Source organism: Salvelinus fontinalis, chromosome 1 (assembly GCF_029448725.1).
Source record: "Salvelinus fontinalis isolate EN_2023a chromosome 1, ASM2944872v1, whole genome shotgun sequence".
NCBI classification, from domain to species: domain Eukaryota; kingdom Metazoa; phylum Chordata; class Actinopteri; order Salmoniformes; family Salmonidae; genus Salvelinus; species Salvelinus fontinalis.
The window spans coordinates 92,375,882-92,392,492 of NC_074665.1; the positions used below are offsets into that span (position 1 = coordinate 92,375,882).

Below are 16,611 nucleotides of genomic sequence, written 5' to 3' on the forward strand. Positions count from 1 at the left end.
TGCTCATCGATAGATTCAGTACGAGCTGTATTTATAACAGAGAATAATAATATTTTGGAAATTCAAATACATGCAGTGAATATCAGTAAAATTTGGTTTAGTCCTTGCAAAACTTACCTGCAGCAGTTTCTGTAGTGTAGTGGTTATCACGTTCGCTTCACACGCGAAAGGTCCCCGGTTCGAAACCGGGTGGAAACAGTGCTCTTTGACACATTCAGTAAGAACTGTATTAATAACAGAGAATAATAATATTTTGGAAATTCAAATACATGCAGTGAATATCAGTAAAGTTTGGTTTAGTCCTTGCAAAACTTACATGCAGCAGTTTCTCTAGTGTAGTGGTTATCACGATCGCTTCACATGCGAAAGGTCCCCGGGTGGAAACAGTGCTCTTTGACACATTCAGTATGAACTGTATTTATAACAGAGAAAAATTATATTTTGGAAATTCACATACATGCAGTGAATATTAGTAAAAATATGGTTTAGTCCCTGCAAAATTCCCATGCAGCAGTTTCTGTAGTGTAGTGGTTATCACGTTTGCTTTACACGCGAAAGGTCCCCGGTTCGAAACCGGGTGGAAACAGTGCTCTTCGATAGATTCAGTAAGAACTGTATTTATAACAGAGAATAATAATATTTTGGAAATTCAAATACATGCAGTGAATATCAGTAAAATTTGGTTTAGTCCTTGCATAACTTACATGCAGCAGTTTCTGTAGTGTAGTGGTTATCACGTTCGCTTCACACGCGAAAGGTCCCCGGTTCGAAACCGGGTGGAAACAGTGCTCTTTGACACATTCTGTAAGAACTGTATTTATAACAGAGAATAATAATATTTTGGAAATTCAAATACATGCAGTGAATATCAGTAAAAATATGGTTTAGTCCCTGCAAAATTCCCATGCAGCAGTTTCTCTAGCGTAGTGGTTATCACGATCGCTTTACACGCGAAAGGTCCCCGGTTCGACACCGGGCGGAAACAGTGCTCATCGATAGATTCAGTAAGAACTGTATTTATAACAGAGAATAATAATATTTTGGAAATTCAAATACATGCAGTGAAAATCAGTAAAATTTGGTTTAGTCCTTGCAAAATTCCCATGCAGCAGTTTCTGTAGTGTAGTGGTTATCACGTTCGCTTTACACGCGAAAGGTCCCCGGTTCGAAACCGGGTGGAAACAGTGCTCTTTGACCCCTTTAGTAAGAACTGTATTTATAACATAGAATAATAATATTTTGGAAATTCAAATACATGCAGTGAATATCAGTAAAATTTGGTTTAGTCCTTGCAAAAATCACATGCAGCTGTTTCTGTCGTGTAGTGGTTATCGCGTTCGCTTTACACGCGAAAGGTCCCCGGTTCGAAACCGGGCGGAAACAGTGCTCTTCGACACATCCAGTGAGAACTGTATTTATAACAGAGAATAATAATATTTTGGAAATTCAAATACATGCAGTGAATATCAGTAAAATTTGGTTTAGTCTTTGCAAAATTTACATGCAGCAGTTTCTCTAGTGTAGTGGTTATCACGATCGCTTCACATGCGAAAGGTCCCCGGTTCGACACCGGGTGGAAACAGTGCTCTTTGACACATTCAGTAAGAACTGTATTTATAACAGAGAAAAATAGTATTTTGGAAATTCACATACATGCAGTGAATATCAGTAAAAATATGGTTTAGTCCCTGCAAAATTCCCATTCAGCAGTTTCTGTAGTGTAGTGGTTATCACGTTCGCTTTACATGCGAAAGGTCCCCGGTTCGACACCGGGTGGAAACAGTGCTCATCGATAGATTCAGTACGAGCTGTTTTTATAACAGAGAATAATAATATTTTGGAAATTCAAATACATGCAGTGAATATCAGTAAAATTTGGTTTAGTCCTTGCAAAACTTACATGCAGCAGTTTCTCTAGTGTAGTGGTTATCACGATCGCTTCACATGCGAAAGGTCCTCGGTTCGAAAACGGGTGGAAACAGTGCTCTTTGACATATTCAGTAAGAACTGTATTTATAACAGAGAAAAATTGTATTTTGGAAATTCACATACATGCAGTGAATATCAGTAAAATTTGGTTTAGTCCTTGCAAAATTCCAATGCAGCAGTTTCTGTAGTGTAGTGGTTATCACGTTCGCTTTACACGCGAAAGGTCCCCGGTTCGAAACCGGGTGGAAACAGTGCTCTTCGATAGATTCAGTAAGAACTGTATTTATAACAGAGAATAATAATATTTTGGAAATTCAAACACATGCAGTGAATATCAGTAAAATTTGGTTTAGTCCTTGCAAAACTTACATGCAGCAGTTTCGGTAGTGTAGTGGTTATCACGTTCGCTTCACACGCGAAAGGTCCCCGGTTCGAAACCGGGTGGAAACAGTGCTCTTTGACACATTCAGTAAGAACTGTATTTATAACAGAGAAAAATAGTATTTTGGAAATTCACATACATGCATTGAATATCAGTAAATTATGGTTTAGTCCTTGCAAAATTCCCATGCAGCAGTTTCTGTAGTGTAGTGGTTATCACGTCCGCTTTACACGCGAAAGGTCCCCGGTTCGACACCGGGCGGAAACAGTGCTCATCCATAGATTCAGTAAGAGCTGTATTTATAACAGAGAATAATAATATTTTGGAAATTCAAATACATGCAGTGAATATCAGTAAAATTTGGTTTAGTCCTTGCAAAACTTACCTGCAGCAGTTTCTGTAGTGTAGTGGTTATCACGTTCGCTTCACACGCGAAAGGTCCCCGGTTCGAAACCGGGTGGAAACAGTGCTCTTTGACACATTCAGTAAGAACTGTATTAATAACAGAGAATAATAATATTTTGGAAATTCAAATACATGCAGTGAATATCAGTAAAGTTTGGTTTAGTCCTTGCAAAACTTACATGCAGCAGTTTCTCTAGTGTAGTGGTTATCACGATCGCTTCACATGCGAAAGGTCCCCGGGTGGAAACAGTGCTCTTTGACACATTCAGTATGAACTGTATTTATAACAGAGAAAAATTATATTTTGGAAATTCACATACATGCAGTGAATATTAGTAAAAATATGGTTTAGTCCCTGCAAAATTCCCATGCAGCAGTTTCTGTAGTGTAGTGGTTATCACGTTTGCTTTACACGCGAAAGGTCCCCGGTTCGAAACCGGGTGGAAACAGTGCTCTTCGATAGATTCAGTAAGAACTGTATTTATAACAGAGAATAATAATATTTTGGAAATTCAAATACATGCAGTGAATATCAGTAAAATTTGGTTTAGTCCTTGCATAACTTACATGCAGCAGTTTCTGTAGTGTAGTGGTTATCACGTTCGCTTCACACGCGAAAGGTCCCCGGTTCGAAACCGGGTGGAAACAGTGCTCTTTGACACATTCTGTAAGAACTGTATTTATAACAGAGAATAATAATATTTTGGAAATTCAAATACATGCAGTGAATATCAGTAAAAATATGGTTTAGTCCCTGCAAAATTCCCATGCAGCAGTTTCTCTAGCGTAGTGGTTATCACGATCGCTTTACACGCGAAAGGTCCCCGGTTCGACACCGGGCGGAAACAGTGCTCATCGATAGATTCAGTAAGAACTGTATTTATAACAGAGAATAATAATATTTTGGAAATTCAAATACATGCAGTGAATATCAGTAAAATTTGGTTTAGTCCTTGCAAAATTCCCATGCAGTAGTTTCTGTAGTGTAGTGGTTATCACGTTCGCTTTACACGCGAAAGGTCCCCGGTTCGAAACCGGGTGGAAACAGTGCTCTTTGACCCCTTTAGTAAGAACTGTATTTATAACATAGAATAATAATATTTCGGAAATTCAAATACATGCAGTGAATATCAGTAAAATTTGGTTTAGTCCTTGCAAACATCACATGCAGCTGTTTCTGTCGTGTAGTGGTTATCGCGTTCGCTTTACACGCGAAAGGTCCCCGGTTCGAAACCGGGCGGAAACAGTGCTCTTCGACACATCCAGTGAGAACTGTATTTATAACAGAGAATAATAATATTTTGGAAATTCAAATACATGCAGTGAATATCAGTAAAATTTGGTTTAGTCTTTGCAAAATTTACATGCAGCAGTTTCTCTAGTGTAGTGGTTATCACGATCGCTTCACATGCGAAAGGTCCCCGGTTCGACACCGGGTGGAAACAGTGCTCTTTGACACATTCAGTAAGAACTGTATTTATAACAGAGAAAAATAGTATTTTGGAAATTCACATACATGCAGTGAATATCAGTAAAAATATGGTTTAGTCCCTGCAAAATTCCCATTCAGCAGTTTCTGTAGTGTAGTGGTTATCACGTTCGCTTTACATGCGAAAGGTCCCCGGTTCGACACCGGGTGGAAACAGTGCTCATCGATAGATTCAGTACGAGCTGTTTTTATAACAGAGAATAATAATATTTTGGAAATTCAAATACATGCAGTGAATATCAGTAAAATTTGGTTTAGTCCTTGCAAAACTTACATGCAGCAGTTTCTCTAGTGTAGTGGTTATCACGATCGCTTCACATGCGAAAGGTCCTCGGTTCGAAAACGGGTGGAAACAGTGCTCTTTGACATATTCAGTAAGAACTGTATTTATAACAGAGAAAAATTGTATTTTGGAAATTCACATACATGCAGTGAATATCAGTAAAATTTGGTTTAGTCCTTGCAAAATTCCAATGCAGCAGTTTCTGTAGTGTAGTGGTTATCACGTTCGCTTTACACGCGAAAGGTCCCCAGTTCGAAACCGGGTGGAAACAGTGCTCTTTGACCCCTTTAGTAAGAACTGTATTTATAACAGAGAAAAATAGTATTTTGGAAATTCACATACATGCATTGAATATCAGTAAAATTTGGTTTAGTCCTTGCAAAACTTACATGCAGCAGTTTCGGTAGTGTAGTGGTTATCACGTTCGCTTCACACGCGAAAGGTCCCCGGTTCGAAACCGGGTGGAAACAGTGCTCTTCGATAGATTCAGTAAGAACTGTATTTATAACAGAGAATAATAATATTTTGGAAATTCAAACACATGCAGTGAATATCAGTAAAATTTGGTTTAGTCCTTGCAAAACTTACATGCAGCAGTTTCGGTAGTGTAGTGGTTATCACGTTCGCTTCACACGCGAAAGGTCCCCGGTTCGAAACCGGGTGGAAACAGTGCTCTTTGACACATTCAGTAAGAACTGTATTTATAACAGAGAAAAATAGTATTTTGGAAATTCACATACATGCATTGAATATCAGTAAATTATGGTTTAGTCCTTGCAAAATTCCCATGCAGCAGTTTCTGTAGTGTAGTGGTTATCACGTCCGCTTTACACGCGAAAGGTCCCCGGTTCGACACCGGGCGGAAACAGTGCTCATCGATAGATTCAGTAAGAGCTGTATTTATAACAGAGAATAATAATATTTTGGAAATTCAAATACATGCAGTGAATATCAGTAAAATTTGGTTTAGTCCTTGCATAACTTACATGCAGCAGTTTCTGTAGTGTAGTGGTTATCACGTTCGCTTCACACGCGAAAGGTCCCCGGTTCGAAACCGGGTGGAAACAGTGCTCTTTGACACATTCTGTAAGAACTGTATTTATAACAGAGAAAAATAATCTTTTGGAAATTCAAATACATGCAGTGAATATCAGTAAAATTTGGTTTAGTTCTTGCATAACTTTCATGCAGCAGTTTCTGTAGTGTAGTGGTTATCACGATCGCTTCACAAGCGAAAGGTCCCCGGTTCGAAAACGGGTGGAAACAGTGCTCTTTGACATATTCAGTAAGAACTGTATTTATAACAGAGAAAAATTGTATTTTGGAAATTCACATACATGCAGTGAATATCAGTAAAAATATGGTTTAGTCCCTGCAAAATTCCCATGCAGCAGTTTCTGTAGTGTAGTGGTTATCACGTTCTCTTTACACGCGAAAGGTCCCCGGTTCGACACCGGGCGGAAACTGTGCTCATCGATAGATTCAGTAAGAACTGTATTTATACCATAGAATAATAATATTTTGGAAATTCAAATACATGCAGTGAATATCAGTAAAATTTGGTTTAGTCCTTGCAAAAATCACATGCAGCTGTTTCTGTCGTGTAGTGGTTATCGCGTTCGCTTTAAACGCGAAACGTCCCCGGTTCGGAACCGGGCGGAAACAGTGCTCTTCGACACATCCAGTGAGAACTGTATTTATAACAGAGAATAATAATATTTTGGAAATTCAAATACATGCAGTGAATATCAGTAAAAATATGGTTTAGTCCCTGCAAAATTCCCATGCAGCAGTTTCTCTAGCGTAGTGGTTATCACGATCGATCTACACGCGAAAGGTCCCCGGTTCGAAACCGGGTGGAAACAGTGCTCTTTGACACATTCAGTATGAACTGTATTTATAACAGAGAATAATAATATTTTGGAAATTCAAATACATGCAGTGAATATCAGTAAAATTTGGTTTAGTCCTTGCAAAATTCCCATGCAGCAGTTTCTGTAGTGTAGTGGTTATCACGTTAGCTTTACACGCGAATGGTCCCCGGTTCGAAACCGGGTGGAAACAGTGCTCTTTGACCCCTTTAGTAAGAACTGTATTTATAACATAGAATAATAATATTTTGGAAATTCAAATACATGCAGTGAATATCAGTAAAATTTGGTTTAGTCCTTGCAAAAATCACATGCAGCTGTTTCTGTCGTGTAGTGGTTATCGCGTTCGCTTTACACGCGAAAGGTCCCCGGTTCGAAACCGGGCGGAAACAGTGCGCTTCGACACATCCAGTGAAAACTGTATTTATAACAGAGAATAATAATATTTTGGAAATTCAAATACATGCAGTGAATATCAGTAAAATTTGGTTTAGTCCTTGCAAAACTTACATGCAGCAGTTTCTCTAGTGTAGTGGTTATCATGATCGCTTCACATGCGAAAGGTACCCGGTTCATAACCGGGTGGAAACAGTGCTCTTTGACACATTCAGTATGAACTGTATTTATAACAGAGAAAAATTATATTTTGGAAATTCACATACATGCAGTGAATATCAGTAAAAATATGGTTTAGTCCCTGCAAAATTCCCATGCAGCAGTTTCTGTAGTGTAGTGGTTATCACGTTCGCTTTACACGCGAAAGGTCCCCGGTTCGACACCGGGTGGAAACAGTGCTCATCGATAGATTCAGTAAGAGCTGTATTTATAACAGAGAATAATAATATTTTGGAAATTCAAATACATGCAGTGAATATCAGTAAAATTTGGTTTAGTCCTTGCAAAAGTTACATGCAGCAGTTTCTCTAGTGTAGTGGTTATCACGTTCGCTTCACACGCGAAAGGTCCCCGGTTCGAAACCGGGTGGAAACAGTGCTCTTTGACATATTCAGTAAGAACTGTATTTATAACAGAGAAAAATTGTATTTTGGAAATTCACATACATGCAGTGAATATCAGTAAAATTTGGTTTAGTCCTTGCAAAATTCCCATGCAGCAGTTTCTGTAGTGTAGTGGTTATCACGTTCGCTTCACACGCGAAAGGTCCCCGGTTCGAAACCGGGTGGAAACAGTGCTCTTTGACACATTCAGTAAGAACTGTATTTATAACAGAGAAAAATAGTATTTTGGAAATTCACATACATGCATTGAATATCAGTAAATTATGGTTTAGTCCTTGCAAAATTCCCATGCAGCAGTTTCTGTAGTGTAGTGGTTATCACGTTCGCTTTACACGCGAAAGGTCCCCGGTTCGACACCGGGCGGAAACAGTGCTCATCGATAGATTCAGTAAGAGCTGTATTTATAACAGAGAATAATAATATTTTGGAAATTCAAATACATGCAGTGAATATCAGTAAAATTTGGTTTAGTCCTTGCATAACTTACATGCAGCAGTTTCTGTAGTGTAGTGGTTATCACGTTCGCTTCACACGCGAAAGGTCCCCGGTTCGAAACCGGGTGGAAACAGTGCTCTTTGACACATTCTGTAAGAACTGTATTTATAACAGAGAATAATAATATTTTGGAAATTCAAATACATGCAGTGAATATCAGTAAAAATATGGTTTAGTCCCTGCAAAATTCCCATGCAGCAGTTTCTCTAGCGTAGTGGTTATCACGATCGCTTTACATGCGAAAGGTCCCCGGTTCGACACCGGGCGGAAACAGTGCTCATCGATAGATTCAGTAAGAACTGTATTTATAACAGAGAATAATAATATTTTGGAAATTCAAATACATGCAGTGAATATCAGTAAAATTTGGTTTAGTCCTTGCAAAATTCCCATGCAGCTGTTTCTGTAGTGTAGTTGTTATCACGTTCGCTTTACACGCGAAAGGTCCCCGGTTCGAAACCGGGTGGAAACAGTGCTCTTTGACACATTCAGTAAGAACTGTATTTATAACAGAGAAAAATAGTATTTTGGAAATTCACATACATGCATTGAATATCAGTAAATTATGGTTTAGTCCTTGCAAAATTCCCATGCAGCAGTTTCTGTAGTGTAGTGGTTATCACGTTCGCTTTACACGCGAAAGGTCCCCGGTTCGACACCGGGCGGAAACAGTGCTCATCGATAGATTCAGTAAGAGCTGAATTTATAACAGAGAATAATAATATTTTGGAAATTCAAATACATGCAGTGAATATCAGTAAAATTTGGTTTAGTCCTTGCATAACTTACATGCAGCAGTTTCTGTAGTGTAGTGGTTATCACGTTCGCTTCACACGCGAAAGGTCCCCGGTTCGAAACCGGGTGGAAACAGTGCTCTTTGACACATTCTGTAAGAACTGTATTTATAACAGAGAATAATAATCTTTTGGAAATTCAAATACATGCAGTGAATATCAGTAAAATTTGGTTTAGTCCTTGCAAAAGTTACATGCAGCAGTTTCTCTAGTGTAGTGGTTATCACGATCGCTTCACAAGCGAAAGGTCCCCGGTTCGAAAACGGGTGGAAACAGTGCTCATCGATAGATTCAGTAAGAACTGTATTTATAACATAGAATAATAATATTTTGGAAATTCAAATACATGCAGTGAATATCAGTAAAATTTGGTTTAGTCCTTGCATAACTTACATGCAGCAGTTTCTGTAGTGTAGTGGTTATCGCGTTCGCTTTAAACGCGAAACGTCCCCGGTTCGGAACCGGGCGGAAACAGTGCTCTTCGACACATCCAGTGAGAACTGTATTTATAACAGAGAATAATAATATTTTGGAAATTCAAATACATGCAGTGAATATCAGTAAAAATATGGTTTAGTCCCTGCAAAATTCCCACGCAGCAGTTTCTCTAGCGCAGTGGTTATCACGATCGCTTTACATGCGAAAGGTCCCCGGTTCGACACCGGGCGGAAACAGTGGTCATCGATAGATTCAGTAAGAACTGTATTTATAACAGAGAATAATAATATTTTGGAAATTCAAATACATGCAGTGAATATCAGTAAAATTTGGTTTAGTCCTTGCAAAATTCCCATGCAGCAGTTTCTGTAGTGTAGTGGTTATCACGTTCGCTTTACACGCGAAAGGTCCCCGGTTCGAAACCGGGTGGAAACAGTGCTCTTTGACACATTCAGTAAGAACTGTATTTATAACAGAGAAAAATAGTATTTTGGAAATTCAAATACATGCATTGAATATCAGTAAATTATGGTTTAGTCCTTGCAAAATTCCCATGCAGCAGTTTCTGTAGTGTAGTGGTTATCACGTTCGCTTTACACGCGAAAGGTCCCCGGTTCGACACCGGGCGGAAACAGTGCTCATCGATAGATTCAGTAAGAACTGTATTTATAACAGAGAATAATAATATTTTGGAAATTCAAATACATGCAGTGAATATCAGTAAAATTTGGTTTAGTCCTTGCAAAATTCCCATGCAGCAGTTTCTGTAGTGTAGTGGTTATCACGTTCGCTTTACACGCGAAAGGTCCACGGTTCGAAACCGGGTGGAAACAGTGCTCTTTGACCCCTTTAGTAAGAACTGTATTTATAACACAGAATAATAATATTTTGGAAATTCAAATACATGCAGTGAATATCAGTAAAATTTGGTTTAGTCCTTGCAAAAATCACATGCAGCTGTTTCTGTCGTGTAGTGGTTATCGCGTTCGCTTCACACGCGAAAGGTCCCCGGTTCGAAACCGGGCGGAAACAGTGCTCTTCGACACATCCAGTGAGAACTGTATTTATAACAGAGAATAATAATCTTTTGGAAATTCAAATACATGCAGTGAATATCAGTAAAATTTGGTTTGGTCTTTGCAAAACTTACATGCAGCAGTTTCTCTAGTGTAGTGGTTATCACGATCGCTTCACACGCGAAAGGTCCCCGGTTCGAAACCGGGTGGAAACAGTGCTCTTTGACACATTCTGTAAGAACTGTATTTATAACAGAGAATAATAATCTTTTGGAAATTCAAATACATGCAGTGAATATCAGTAAAATTTGGTTTAGTCCTTGCAAAAGTTACATGCAGCAGTTTCTCTAGTGTAGTGGTTATCACGATCGCTTCACAAGCGAAAGGTCCCCGGTTCGAAAACGGGTGGAAACAGTGCTCATCGATAGATTCAGTAAGAACTGTATTTATAACATAGAATAATAATATTTTGGAAATTCAAATACATGCAGTGAATATCAGTAAAATTTGGTTTAGTCCTTGCATAACTTACATGCAGCAGTTTCTGTAGTGTAGTGGTTATCGCGTTCGCTTTAAACGCGAAACGTCCCCGGTTCGGAACCGGGCGGAAACAGTGCTCTTCGACACATCCAGTGAGAACTGTATTTATAACAGAGAATAATAATATTTTGGAAATTCAAATACATGCAGTGAATATCAGTAAAAATATGGTTTAGTCCCTGCAAAATTCCCACGCAGCAGTTTCTCTAGCGCAGTGGTTATCACGATCGCTTTACATGCGAAAGGTCCCCGGTTCGACACCGGGCGGAAACAGTGGTCATCGATAGATTCAGTAAGAACTGTATTTATAACAGAGAATAATAATATTTTGGAAATTCAAATACATGCAGTGAATATCAGTAAAATTTGGTTTAGTCCTTGCAAAATTCCCATGCAGCAGTTTCTGTAGTGTAGTGGTTATCACGTTCGCTTTACACGCGAATGGTCCCCGGTTCGAAACCGGGTGGAAACAGTGCTCTTTGACCCCTTTAGTAAGAACTGTATTTATAACATAGAATAATAATATTTTGGAAATTCAAATACATGCAGTGAATATCAGTAAAATTTGGTTTAGTCCTTGCAAAATTCCCATGCAGCAGTTTCTGTAGTGTAGTGGTTATCACGATCGCTTCACATGCGAAAGGTCCCCGGTTCGAAACCGGGTGGAAACAGTGCTCTTTGACACATTCAGTATGAACTGTATTTATAACAGAGAAAAATTATATTTTGGAAATTCACATACATGCAGTGAATATCAGTAAAAATATGGTTTAGTCCCTGCAAAATTCCCATGCAGCAGTTTCTGTAGTGTAGTGGTTATCACGTTCGCTTTACACGCGAAAGGTCCCCGGTTTGAAACCGGTTGGAAACAGTGCTCTTCGATAGATTCAGTAAGAACTGTATTTATAACAGAGAATAATAATATTTTGGGAATTCAAACACATGCAGTGAATATCAGTAAAATTTGGTTTAGTCCTTGCAAAACTTACATGCAGCAGTTTCGGTAGTGTAGTGGTTATCACGTTTGCTTCACACGCGAAAGGTCCACGGTTCGAAACCGGGTGGAAACAGTGCTCTTTGACACATTCAGTAAGAACTGTATTTATAACAGAGAAAAATAGTATTTTGGAGATTCACATACATGCATTGAATATCAGTAAATTATGGTTTAGTCCTTGCAAAATTCCCATGCAGCAGTTTCTGTAGTGTAGTGGTAATCACGTTCGCTTTACACGCGAAAGGTCCCCGGTTCGACACCGGGTGGAAACAGTGCTCATCGATAGATTCAGTAAGAGCTGTATTTATAACAGAGAATAATAATATTTTGGAAATTCAAATACATGCAGTGAATATCAGTAAAATTTGGTTTAGTCCTTGCATAACTTACATGCAGCAGTTTCTGTAGTGTAGTGGTTATCACGTTCGCTTCACACGCGAAAGGTCCCCGGTTCGAAACCGGGTGGAAACAGTGCTCTTTGACACATTCTGTAAGAACTGTATTTATAACAGAGAATAATAATCTTTTGGAAATTCAAATACATGCAGTGAATATCAGTAAAATTTGGTTTAGTCCTTGCAAAAGTTACATGCAGCAGTTTCTCTAGTGTAGTGGTTATCACGTTCGCTTCACACGCGAAAGGTCCCCGGTTCGAAACCGGGTGGAAACAGTGCTCTTTGACATATTCAGTAAGAACTGTATTTATAACAGAGAAAAATTGTATTTTGGAAATTCTCATACATGCAGTGAATATCAGTAAAATTTGGTTTAGTCCTTGCAAAATTCCCATGCAGCAGTTTCTGTAGTGTAGTGGTTATCACGTTCGCTTTACACGCGAAAGGTCCCCGGTTCGAAACCGGGTGGAAACAGTGCTCTTTGACCCCTTTAGTAAGAACTGTATTTATAACATAGAATAATAATATTTTGGAAATTCAAATACATGCAGTGAATATCAGTAAAATTTAGTTTAGTCCTTGCAAAAATCACATGCAGCTGTTTCTGTCGTGTAGTGGTTATCGCGTTCGCTTTACACGCGAAAGGTCCCCGGTTCGAAACCGGGCGGAAACAGTGCTCTTCGACACATCCAGTGAGAACTGTATTTATAACAGAGAATAATAATATTTTGGAAATTCAAATACATGCAGTGAATATCAGTAAAATTTGGTTTAGTCCTTGCAAAACTTACATGCAGCAGTTTCTCTAGTGTAGTGGTTATCACGATCGCTTCACATGCGAAAGGTCCCCGGTTCGAAACCGGGTGGAAACAGTGCTCTTTGACACATTCAGTATGAACTGTATTTATAACAGAGAAAAATTATATTTTGGAAATTCACATACATGCAGTGAATATCAGTAAAAATATGGTTTAGTCCCTGCAAAATTCCTATTCAGCAGTTTCTGTAGTGTAGTGGTTATCACGTTCGCTTTACACGCGAAAGGTCCCCGGTTCGAAACCGGGTGGAAACAGTGCTCTTCGATAGATTCAGTAAGAACTGTATTTATAACAGAGAATAATAATATTTTGGAAATTCAAACACATGCAGTGAATATCAGTAAAATTTGGTTTAGTCCTTGCAAAACTTACATGCAGCATTTTCGGTAGTGTAGTGGTTATCGCGTTCGCTTTAAACGCGAAACGTCCCCGGTTCGGAACCGGGCGGAAACAGTGCTCTTCGACACATCCAGTGAGAACTGTATTTATAACAGAGAATAATAATATTTTGGAAATTCAAATACATGCAGTGAATATCAGTAAAAATATGGTTTAGTCCCTGCAAAATTCGCATACAGCAGTATCTCTAGCATAGTGGTTATCACGATCGCTTTACACGCGAAAGGTCCCCGGTTCGAAACCGGGTGGAAACAGTGCTCTTTGACACATTCAGTAAGAACTGTATTTATAACAGAGAAAAATAGTATTTTGGAAATTCACATACATGCATTGAATATCAGTAAATTATGGTTTAGTCCTTGCAAAATTCCCATGCAGCAGTTTCTGTAGTGTAGTGGTTATCACGTTCGCTTTACACGCGAAAGGTCCCCGGTTCGACACCGGGCGGAAACAGTGCTCATCGATAGATTCAGTAAGAGCTGTATTTATAACAGAGAATAATAATATTTTGGAAATTCAAATACATGCAGTGAATATCAGTAAAATTTAGTTTAGTCCTTGCATAACTTACATGCAGCAGTTTCTGTAGTGTAGTGGTTATCACGTTCGCTTCACACGCGAAAGGTCCCCGGTTCGAAACCGGGCGGAAACAGTGCTCTTTGACACATTCTGTAAGAACTGTATTTATAACAGAGAATAATAATATTTTGGAAATTCAAATACATGCAGTGAATATCAGTAAAATTTGGTTTAGTCCTTGCAAAAGTTACATGAAGCAGTTTCTCTAGTGTAGTGGTTATCACGATCGCTTCACAAGCGAAAGGTCCCCGGTTCGAAACCGGGTGGAAACAGTGCTCTTTGACACATTCAGTATGAACTGTATTTATAACAGAGAAAAATTATATTTTGTAAATTCACATACATGCAGTGAATATCAGTAAAATTTGGTTTAGTCCTTGCAAAATTCCCATTCAGCAGTTTCTGTAGTGTAGTGGTTATCACGTTCGCTTCACACGCGAAAGGTCCCCGGTTCGAAACCGGGTGGAAACAGTGCTCTTTGACACATTCAGTAAGAACTGTATTTATAACAGAGAAAAATAGTATTTTGGAAATTCACATACATGCATTGAATATCAGTAAATTATTGTTTAGTCCTTGCAAAATTCCCATGCAGCAGTTTCTGTAGTGTAGTGGTTATCACGTTCGCTTTACACGCGAAAGGTCCCTGGTTCGACACCGGGCGGAAACAGTGCTCATCGATAGATTCAGTAAGAGCTGTATTTATAACAGAGAATAATAATATTTTGGAAATTCAAATACATGCAGTGAATATCAGTAAAATTTGGTTTAGTCCTTGCATAACTTACATGCAGCAGTTTCTGTAGTGTAGTGGTTATCACGTTCGCTTCACACGCGAAAGTTCCCCGGTTCGAAACCGGGTGGAAACAGTGCTCTTTGACACATTCTGTAAGAACTGTATTTATAACAGAGAATAATAATCTTTTGGAAATTCTAATACATGCAGTGAATATCAGTAAAATTTGGTTTAGTCCTTGCAAAAGTTACATGCAGCAGTTTCTCTAGTGTAGTGGTTATCACGATCGCTTCACAAGCGAAAGGTCCCCGGTTCGAAAACGGGTGGAAACAGTGCTCATCGATAGATTCAGTAAGAACTGTATTTATAACATAGAATAATAATATTTTGGAAATTCAAATACATGCAGTGAATATCAGTAAAATTTGGTTTAGTCCTTGCATAACTTACATGCAGCAGTTTCTGTAGTGTAGTGGTTATCACGTTCGCTTCACACGCGAAAGGTCCCCGGTTCGAAACCGGGTGGAAACAGTGCTCTTTGACACATTCTGTAAGAACTGTATTTATAACAGAGAATAATAATCTTTTGGAAATTCAAATACATGCAGTGAATATCAGTAAAATTTGGTTTAGTCCTTGCAAAAGTTACATGCAGCAGTTTCTCTAGTGTAGTGGTTATCACGATCGCTTCACAAGCGAAAGGTCCCCGGTTCGAAAACGGGTGGAAACAGTGCTCATCGATAGATTCAGTAAGAACTGTATTTATAACATAGAATAATAATATTTTGGAAATTCAAATACATGCAGTGAATATCAGTAAAATTTGGTTTAGTCCTTGCAAAAATCACATGCAGCTGTTTCTGTCGTGTAGTGGTTATCGCGTTCGCTTTAAACGCGAAACGTCCCCGGTTCGGAACCGGGCGGAAACAGTGCTCTTCGACACATCCAGTGAGAACTGTATTTATAACAGAGAATAATAATATTTTGGAAATTCAAATACATGCAGTGAATATCAGTAAAAATATGGTTTAGTCCCTGCAAAATTCCCATACAGCAGTTTCTCTAGCGTAGTGGTTATCACGATCGCTTTACATGCGAAAGGTCCCCGGTTCGACACCGGGCGGAAACAGTGCTCATCGATAGATTCAGTAAGAACTGTATTTATAACAGAGAATAATAATATTTTGGAAATTCAAATACATGCAGTGAATATCAGTAAAATTTGGTTTAGTCCTTGCAAAATTCCCATGCAGCAGTTTCTGTAGTGTAGTGGTTATCACGTTCGCTTTACACGCGAAAGGTCCCCGGTTCGAAACCGGGTGGAAACAGTGCTCTTTGACACATTCAGTAAGAACTGTATTTATAACAGAGAAAAATAGTATTTTGGAAATTCACATACATGCATTGAATATCAGTAAATTATGGTTTAGTCCTTGCAAAATTCCCATGCAGCAGTTTCTGTAGTGTAGTGGTTATCACGTTCGCTTTACACGCGAAAGGTCCCCGGTTCGACACCGGGCGGAAACAGTGCTCATCGATAGATTCAGTAAGAGCTGTATTTATAACAGAGAATAATAATATTTTGGAAATTCAAATACATGCAGTGAATATCAGTAAAATTTGGTTTAGTCCTTGCATAACTTACATGCAGCAGTTTCTGTAGTGTAGTGGTTATCACGTTCGCTTCACACGCGAAAGGTCCCCGGTTCGAAACCGGGTGGAAACAGTGCTCTTTGACACATTCTGTAAGAACTGTATTTATAACAGAGAATAATAATCTTTTGGAAATTCAAATACATGCAGTGAATATCAGTAAAATTTGGTTTAGTCCTTGCAAAAGTTACATGCAGCAGTTTCTCTAGTGTAGTGGTTATCACGATCGCTTCACAAGCGAAAGGTCCCCGGTTCGAAACCGGGTGGAAACAGTGCTCTTTGACACATTCAGTATGAACTGTATTTATAACAGAGAAAAATTATATTTTGGAAATTCAAATACATGCAGTGAATATCAGTAAAATTTGGTTTA

The 16,611-nt window shown here is 38.7% G+C and overlaps 60 non-coding genes across 60 annotated transcripts; all 60 read left to right on the forward strand.

Annotated features, from left to right (window-relative positions):
* Positions 1–125: 125 nt before the first annotated feature.
* Positions 126–198, forward strand: trnav-cac (transfer RNA valine (anticodon CAC)). The gene has a single exon. It is a non-coding gene; the product is annotated as a tRNA-Val (tRNA).
* A 315-nt stretch (positions 199–513) lies between these two features.
* On the forward strand, positions 514–586 carry trnav-uac (transfer RNA valine (anticodon UAC)). The gene has a single exon. It is a non-coding gene; the product is annotated as a tRNA-Val (tRNA).
* A 126-nt stretch (positions 587–712) lies between these two features.
* Positions 713–785, forward strand: trnav-cac (transfer RNA valine (anticodon CAC)). The gene has a single exon. It is a non-coding gene; the product is annotated as a tRNA-Val (tRNA).
* Positions 786–1,111: 326 nt separating this feature from the next.
* On the forward strand, positions 1,112–1,184 carry trnav-uac (transfer RNA valine (anticodon UAC)). The gene has a single exon. It is a non-coding gene; the product is annotated as a tRNA-Val (tRNA).
* A 126-nt stretch (positions 1,185–1,310) lies between these two features.
* trnav-uac (transfer RNA valine (anticodon UAC)) lies at positions 1,311–1,383 on the forward strand. The gene has a single exon. It is a non-coding gene; the product is annotated as a tRNA-Val (tRNA).
* Positions 1,384–1,709: 326 nt separating this feature from the next.
* On the forward strand, positions 1,710–1,782 carry trnav-uac (transfer RNA valine (anticodon UAC)). Its single transcript has one exon. It is a non-coding gene; the product is annotated as a tRNA-Val (tRNA).
* Positions 1,783–2,107: 325 nt separating this feature from the next.
* trnav-uac (transfer RNA valine (anticodon UAC)) lies at positions 2,108–2,180 on the forward strand. The gene has a single exon. It is a non-coding gene; the product is annotated as a tRNA-Val (tRNA).
* A 126-nt stretch (positions 2,181–2,306) lies between these two features.
* On the forward strand, positions 2,307–2,379 carry trnav-cac (transfer RNA valine (anticodon CAC)). Its single transcript has one exon. It is a non-coding gene; the product is annotated as a tRNA-Val (tRNA).
* A 126-nt stretch (positions 2,380–2,505) lies between these two features.
* trnav-uac (transfer RNA valine (anticodon UAC)) lies at positions 2,506–2,578 on the forward strand. Its single transcript has one exon. It is a non-coding gene; the product is annotated as a tRNA-Val (tRNA).
* A 126-nt stretch (positions 2,579–2,704) lies between these two features.
* On the forward strand, positions 2,705–2,777 carry trnav-cac (transfer RNA valine (anticodon CAC)). Its single transcript has one exon. It is a non-coding gene; the product is annotated as a tRNA-Val (tRNA).
* A 315-nt stretch (positions 2,778–3,092) lies between these two features.
* trnav-uac (transfer RNA valine (anticodon UAC)) lies at positions 3,093–3,165 on the forward strand. Its single transcript has one exon. It is a non-coding gene; the product is annotated as a tRNA-Val (tRNA).
* Positions 3,166–3,291: 126 nt separating this feature from the next.
* trnav-cac (transfer RNA valine (anticodon CAC)) lies at positions 3,292–3,364 on the forward strand. Its single transcript has one exon. It is a non-coding gene; the product is annotated as a tRNA-Val (tRNA).
* A 326-nt stretch (positions 3,365–3,690) lies between these two features.
* On the forward strand, positions 3,691–3,763 carry trnav-uac (transfer RNA valine (anticodon UAC)). Its single transcript has one exon. It is a non-coding gene; the product is annotated as a tRNA-Val (tRNA).
* A 126-nt stretch (positions 3,764–3,889) lies between these two features.
* trnav-uac (transfer RNA valine (anticodon UAC)) lies at positions 3,890–3,962 on the forward strand. Its single transcript has one exon. It is a non-coding gene; the product is annotated as a tRNA-Val (tRNA).
* Positions 3,963–4,288: 326 nt separating this feature from the next.
* On the forward strand, positions 4,289–4,361 carry trnav-uac (transfer RNA valine (anticodon UAC)). Its single transcript has one exon. It is a non-coding gene; the product is annotated as a tRNA-Val (tRNA).
* A 325-nt stretch (positions 4,362–4,686) lies between these two features.
* On the forward strand, positions 4,687–4,759 carry trnav-uac (transfer RNA valine (anticodon UAC)). The gene has a single exon. It is a non-coding gene; the product is annotated as a tRNA-Val (tRNA).
* Positions 4,760–4,885: 126 nt separating this feature from the next.
* On the forward strand, positions 4,886–4,958 carry trnav-cac (transfer RNA valine (anticodon CAC)). Its single transcript has one exon. It is a non-coding gene; the product is annotated as a tRNA-Val (tRNA).
* Positions 4,959–5,084: 126 nt separating this feature from the next.
* trnav-cac (transfer RNA valine (anticodon CAC)) lies at positions 5,085–5,157 on the forward strand. The gene has a single exon. It is a non-coding gene; the product is annotated as a tRNA-Val (tRNA).
* Positions 5,158–5,283: 126 nt separating this feature from the next.
* trnav-uac (transfer RNA valine (anticodon UAC)) lies at positions 5,284–5,356 on the forward strand. The gene has a single exon. It is a non-coding gene; the product is annotated as a tRNA-Val (tRNA).
* A 126-nt stretch (positions 5,357–5,482) lies between these two features.
* On the forward strand, positions 5,483–5,555 carry trnav-cac (transfer RNA valine (anticodon CAC)). Its single transcript has one exon. It is a non-coding gene; the product is annotated as a tRNA-Val (tRNA).
* A 326-nt stretch (positions 5,556–5,881) lies between these two features.
* Positions 5,882–5,954, forward strand: trnav-uac (transfer RNA valine (anticodon UAC)). The gene has a single exon. It is a non-coding gene; the product is annotated as a tRNA-Val (tRNA).
* A 525-nt stretch (positions 5,955–6,479) lies between these two features.
* Positions 6,480–6,552, forward strand: trnav-uac (transfer RNA valine (anticodon UAC)). Its single transcript has one exon. It is a non-coding gene; the product is annotated as a tRNA-Val (tRNA).
* A 126-nt stretch (positions 6,553–6,678) lies between these two features.
* Positions 6,679–6,751, forward strand: trnav-uac (transfer RNA valine (anticodon UAC)). Its single transcript has one exon. It is a non-coding gene; the product is annotated as a tRNA-Val (tRNA).
* A 326-nt stretch (positions 6,752–7,077) lies between these two features.
* trnav-uac (transfer RNA valine (anticodon UAC)) lies at positions 7,078–7,150 on the forward strand. The gene has a single exon. It is a non-coding gene; the product is annotated as a tRNA-Val (tRNA).
* A 126-nt stretch (positions 7,151–7,276) lies between these two features.
* trnav-cac (transfer RNA valine (anticodon CAC)) lies at positions 7,277–7,349 on the forward strand. The gene has a single exon. It is a non-coding gene; the product is annotated as a tRNA-Val (tRNA).
* A 126-nt stretch (positions 7,350–7,475) lies between these two features.
* On the forward strand, positions 7,476–7,548 carry trnav-cac (transfer RNA valine (anticodon CAC)). Its single transcript has one exon. It is a non-coding gene; the product is annotated as a tRNA-Val (tRNA).
* A 126-nt stretch (positions 7,549–7,674) lies between these two features.
* trnav-uac (transfer RNA valine (anticodon UAC)) lies at positions 7,675–7,747 on the forward strand. The gene has a single exon. It is a non-coding gene; the product is annotated as a tRNA-Val (tRNA).
* Positions 7,748–7,873: 126 nt separating this feature from the next.
* On the forward strand, positions 7,874–7,946 carry trnav-cac (transfer RNA valine (anticodon CAC)). Its single transcript has one exon. It is a non-coding gene; the product is annotated as a tRNA-Val (tRNA).
* Positions 7,947–8,272: 326 nt separating this feature from the next.
* On the forward strand, positions 8,273–8,345 carry trnav-uac (transfer RNA valine (anticodon UAC)). The gene has a single exon. It is a non-coding gene; the product is annotated as a tRNA-Val (tRNA).
* Positions 8,346–8,471: 126 nt separating this feature from the next.
* On the forward strand, positions 8,472–8,544 carry trnav-uac (transfer RNA valine (anticodon UAC)). Its single transcript has one exon. It is a non-coding gene; the product is annotated as a tRNA-Val (tRNA).
* A 126-nt stretch (positions 8,545–8,670) lies between these two features.
* Positions 8,671–8,743, forward strand: trnav-cac (transfer RNA valine (anticodon CAC)). Its single transcript has one exon. It is a non-coding gene; the product is annotated as a tRNA-Val (tRNA).
* A 325-nt stretch (positions 8,744–9,068) lies between these two features.
* Positions 9,069–9,141, forward strand: trnal-uaa (transfer RNA leucine (anticodon UAA)). Its single transcript has one exon. It is a non-coding gene; the product is annotated as a tRNA-Leu (tRNA).
* A 326-nt stretch (positions 9,142–9,467) lies between these two features.
* Positions 9,468–9,540, forward strand: trnav-uac (transfer RNA valine (anticodon UAC)). The gene has a single exon. It is a non-coding gene; the product is annotated as a tRNA-Val (tRNA).
* Positions 9,541–9,666: 126 nt separating this feature from the next.
* trnav-uac (transfer RNA valine (anticodon UAC)) lies at positions 9,667–9,739 on the forward strand. The gene has a single exon. It is a non-coding gene; the product is annotated as a tRNA-Val (tRNA).
* A 126-nt stretch (positions 9,740–9,865) lies between these two features.
* trnav-uac (transfer RNA valine (anticodon UAC)) lies at positions 9,866–9,938 on the forward strand. The gene has a single exon. It is a non-coding gene; the product is annotated as a tRNA-Val (tRNA).
* Positions 9,939–10,064: 126 nt separating this feature from the next.
* trnav-cac (transfer RNA valine (anticodon CAC)) lies at positions 10,065–10,137 on the forward strand. The gene has a single exon. It is a non-coding gene; the product is annotated as a tRNA-Val (tRNA).
* A 126-nt stretch (positions 10,138–10,263) lies between these two features.
* Positions 10,264–10,336, forward strand: trnav-cac (transfer RNA valine (anticodon CAC)). Its single transcript has one exon. It is a non-coding gene; the product is annotated as a tRNA-Val (tRNA).
* Positions 10,337–10,661: 325 nt separating this feature from the next.
* trnal-uaa (transfer RNA leucine (anticodon UAA)) lies at positions 10,662–10,734 on the forward strand. The gene has a single exon. It is a non-coding gene; the product is annotated as a tRNA-Leu (tRNA).
* A 326-nt stretch (positions 10,735–11,060) lies between these two features.
* trnav-uac (transfer RNA valine (anticodon UAC)) lies at positions 11,061–11,133 on the forward strand. The gene has a single exon. It is a non-coding gene; the product is annotated as a tRNA-Val (tRNA).
* A 126-nt stretch (positions 11,134–11,259) lies between these two features.
* On the forward strand, positions 11,260–11,332 carry trnav-cac (transfer RNA valine (anticodon CAC)). The gene has a single exon. It is a non-coding gene; the product is annotated as a tRNA-Val (tRNA).
* Positions 11,333–11,459: 127 nt separating this feature from the next.
* trnav-uac (transfer RNA valine (anticodon UAC)) lies at positions 11,460–11,532 on the forward strand. The gene has a single exon. It is a non-coding gene; the product is annotated as a tRNA-Val (tRNA).
* A 126-nt stretch (positions 11,533–11,658) lies between these two features.
* Positions 11,659–11,731, forward strand: trnav-cac (transfer RNA valine (anticodon CAC)). The gene has a single exon. It is a non-coding gene; the product is annotated as a tRNA-Val (tRNA).
* A 126-nt stretch (positions 11,732–11,857) lies between these two features.
* trnav-uac (transfer RNA valine (anticodon UAC)) lies at positions 11,858–11,930 on the forward strand. Its single transcript has one exon. It is a non-coding gene; the product is annotated as a tRNA-Val (tRNA).
* A 126-nt stretch (positions 11,931–12,056) lies between these two features.
* On the forward strand, positions 12,057–12,129 carry trnav-cac (transfer RNA valine (anticodon CAC)). Its single transcript has one exon. It is a non-coding gene; the product is annotated as a tRNA-Val (tRNA).
* Positions 12,130–12,255: 126 nt separating this feature from the next.
* trnav-cac (transfer RNA valine (anticodon CAC)) lies at positions 12,256–12,328 on the forward strand. Its single transcript has one exon. It is a non-coding gene; the product is annotated as a tRNA-Val (tRNA).
* A 126-nt stretch (positions 12,329–12,454) lies between these two features.
* Positions 12,455–12,527, forward strand: trnav-uac (transfer RNA valine (anticodon UAC)). The gene has a single exon. It is a non-coding gene; the product is annotated as a tRNA-Val (tRNA).
* Positions 12,528–12,653: 126 nt separating this feature from the next.
* Positions 12,654–12,726, forward strand: trnav-uac (transfer RNA valine (anticodon UAC)). The gene has a single exon. It is a non-coding gene; the product is annotated as a tRNA-Val (tRNA).
* Positions 12,727–12,852: 126 nt separating this feature from the next.
* trnav-cac (transfer RNA valine (anticodon CAC)) lies at positions 12,853–12,925 on the forward strand. Its single transcript has one exon. It is a non-coding gene; the product is annotated as a tRNA-Val (tRNA).
* Positions 12,926–13,052: 127 nt separating this feature from the next.
* Positions 13,053–13,125, forward strand: trnav-uac (transfer RNA valine (anticodon UAC)). The gene has a single exon. It is a non-coding gene; the product is annotated as a tRNA-Val (tRNA).
* A 525-nt stretch (positions 13,126–13,650) lies between these two features.
* Positions 13,651–13,723, forward strand: trnav-uac (transfer RNA valine (anticodon UAC)). Its single transcript has one exon. It is a non-coding gene; the product is annotated as a tRNA-Val (tRNA).
* Positions 13,724–13,849: 126 nt separating this feature from the next.
* Positions 13,850–13,922, forward strand: trnav-cac (transfer RNA valine (anticodon CAC)). Its single transcript has one exon. It is a non-coding gene; the product is annotated as a tRNA-Val (tRNA).
* Positions 13,923–14,048: 126 nt separating this feature from the next.
* On the forward strand, positions 14,049–14,121 carry trnav-cac (transfer RNA valine (anticodon CAC)). The gene has a single exon. It is a non-coding gene; the product is annotated as a tRNA-Val (tRNA).
* Positions 14,122–14,247: 126 nt separating this feature from the next.
* On the forward strand, positions 14,248–14,320 carry trnav-cac (transfer RNA valine (anticodon CAC)). The gene has a single exon. It is a non-coding gene; the product is annotated as a tRNA-Val (tRNA).
* Positions 14,321–14,446: 126 nt separating this feature from the next.
* Positions 14,447–14,519, forward strand: trnav-uac (transfer RNA valine (anticodon UAC)). The gene has a single exon. It is a non-coding gene; the product is annotated as a tRNA-Val (tRNA).
* A 126-nt stretch (positions 14,520–14,645) lies between these two features.
* Positions 14,646–14,718, forward strand: trnav-cac (transfer RNA valine (anticodon CAC)). Its single transcript has one exon. It is a non-coding gene; the product is annotated as a tRNA-Val (tRNA).
* Positions 14,719–15,043: 325 nt separating this feature from the next.
* Positions 15,044–15,116, forward strand: trnav-cac (transfer RNA valine (anticodon CAC)). Its single transcript has one exon. It is a non-coding gene; the product is annotated as a tRNA-Val (tRNA).
* A 724-nt stretch (positions 15,117–15,840) lies between these two features.
* trnav-uac (transfer RNA valine (anticodon UAC)) lies at positions 15,841–15,913 on the forward strand. The gene has a single exon. It is a non-coding gene; the product is annotated as a tRNA-Val (tRNA).
* A 126-nt stretch (positions 15,914–16,039) lies between these two features.
* trnav-uac (transfer RNA valine (anticodon UAC)) lies at positions 16,040–16,112 on the forward strand. Its single transcript has one exon. It is a non-coding gene; the product is annotated as a tRNA-Val (tRNA).
* A 126-nt stretch (positions 16,113–16,238) lies between these two features.
* Positions 16,239–16,311, forward strand: trnav-cac (transfer RNA valine (anticodon CAC)). The gene has a single exon. It is a non-coding gene; the product is annotated as a tRNA-Val (tRNA).
* Positions 16,312–16,437: 126 nt separating this feature from the next.
* trnav-cac (transfer RNA valine (anticodon CAC)) lies at positions 16,438–16,510 on the forward strand. Its single transcript has one exon. It is a non-coding gene; the product is annotated as a tRNA-Val (tRNA).
* The last annotated feature ends 101 nt before the right edge of the window (positions 16,511–16,611 follow it).